At 35.5% G+C, this 1,951-nt stretch overlaps 1 long non-coding RNA gene across 2 annotated transcripts in view; it reads left to right on the top strand.

Moving 5' to 3' along the window:
* The window catches only part of LOC128250909 (uncharacterized), a 26,080-nt gene that overhangs the window by 22,906 nt on the left and 1,223 nt on the right, over nt 1–1,951 (top strand). The window contains exon 3 of one of the 2 annotated variants that reach the window (XR_008266846.1): nt 833–1,906. The exons of the other annotated variant lie outside the window; for it this stretch is intronic. This is a non-coding gene — a long non-coding RNA (uncharacterized LOC128250909). Of the gene's footprint in view, nt 1–832; nt 1,907–1,951 lie in introns of those variants that run through there. 2 annotated transcript variants of the gene reach the window in all.

The following is a 1,951-nucleotide window of genomic DNA, read 5'->3' as shown; positions in this document are numbered from 1 at the left end:
CATACATATATGTACATACCTACATCTACATGTATATATAGATGCATATCCGGGTACAGGACGTGATGTAGGAAAAGTTCCATATGTGGCTTGTCTGTTTTCCTGTGTTCATTCTGTTGTCCGTAAAAAAAGTTCGTTTTTTTGTGCTTTGTTTATGTTCCCGTCCCATTTTCTGTCCACGTTTTTTTGACATCCTGTACCCGAATATGCATCTATATATACATGTAGATGTAGGTATGTATGTATATATGCATATGCTCACATATCATTTGTATTATTATATTATCGAACGCCATGCGTCCATTTGCAAGAATATATATATAAGAAATAATTGAGATTCGGTTGAATTAAGTACTTAAGCTGAAGCACCAAGTCAGTCTGGTATTGTCCGTACAACTCAAAGTAAGGTGAATTAAATCAAAATAAGCAACAGGATATCAAGAGGTGATGCAGTACGAGGATATCAAGTACAAGATATCACGCGGTGACGCAGCTGAGGATAGCATGCATTTAAATTGATGTAATGATTGCATTGTTCAATTAAATGGAGTCGCATGAAACGTGGATCTCTATGTTCAACAGATGGAACGACTCAACACGGCTATTCATTAGATGTATACACAAATTACGCAATACCTTTCTCTGTTACATCCCCCAAGTCCCTTTAAACAATTCATGTCACTCCCTTTTTATTTGTAGTTTCTGAAAATTTCGTAAGAAATCTCGCCTTGTCTCGCCTCTAGGCCCGTCCTTTATCTATTTAATACTATTTAACGTAATTATAATGTTCCTTGGTAGACTTTTCTCTTAATTTTATTCCTTTCTATTCTAGACACAAGGCCCGAAATTTTTGGCGAGCGGGGTCAGTCGATTAGATCGACCCCAGTACGCAACTGGTACTTAATTTATTGACCCCGAACGGATGAAAAGCAAAGTCGACTTCAGCGGAATTTGAAATCAAAACGTAAAGGAATATCGCTAAGCGTTTCGCCCGGCGTGATAACGTTTCTGCCAGCTCGCCACCTTTTTCACTTAATTTAATCAACTATATCAAACTCTGGACTCTACAATACTCCTCTATGCTACCTGTCTGAGATTACTACACTTCCAGTACATTTCGCTCTTGATAGCTAACTTATTACTTCGTTTACTCTCCAACCACCCCGAGCCTTCTTATATCCTATCATTTACTACCTACATATTTTCATGCTTCGTTTTGCTATTGCCTAACAGCTCTGAACGTACGTATTTGTGAGTGTGCTTGCTTTTTGTGTGAATAAATTTGTGCGTCTATAACTATACATGAAACTTTCTTCACCTGACTCATTTCAGCTTTTTTGTCGCATGATTCGCTATTTCTGCCATTACTTTTAATTAACTGCCAGTATACGTTTCCATGCATGTATGTTTCTATCATACATACATGCATACATACATACATACATGTGTGTATGTATGTATGTGTGTGTGTGTGTGTGTGTGTGTGTGTGTGTGTGTGTACTTCATATTATACCTTTACTTTTATATCTTACGGTGGAATTCATTTGTAAAGATTTATGTCTATGTATGTATGTACCTACATCAATATTTTATTTCAATTTTTTTAGCATATGCATGTGCAACGGGTATATAGATACATATTTCGTATCTAGACCGTGTGTATATCTAAGAATATGTATGTATGTACGTACGTACGTACGTACCTATCTATCTCTCTCTCTCTCTCTCTCTATATATATATATATATATATATATATATATGTTGTAATTTGTTACAATATTTTACGAGACATCTTATGATGTGGTTTATTTTTCCGGGATACCCTATTGAAATGTGCATAGGTTTGGCTTATTGTGGTTGTTTCTGTTATTATAATTGTTGCTGCAATAAAGTATCTTCAATGCATTGATTTTGAGCTCTATCCTTTAAGAGACATGTATACATATATAT

The sequence above is a fragment of the Octopus bimaculoides genome, chromosome 2 (assembly GCF_001194135.2).
Source record: "Octopus bimaculoides isolate UCB-OBI-ISO-001 chromosome 2, ASM119413v2, whole genome shotgun sequence".
Classification (NCBI taxonomy): Eukaryota; Metazoa; Mollusca; class Cephalopoda; order Octopoda; family Octopodidae; genus Octopus; species Octopus bimaculoides.
The sequence above is the reverse complement of the archived record's forward strand: the minus strand, read 5'-3'. Positions and strand labels throughout refer to the sequence as shown.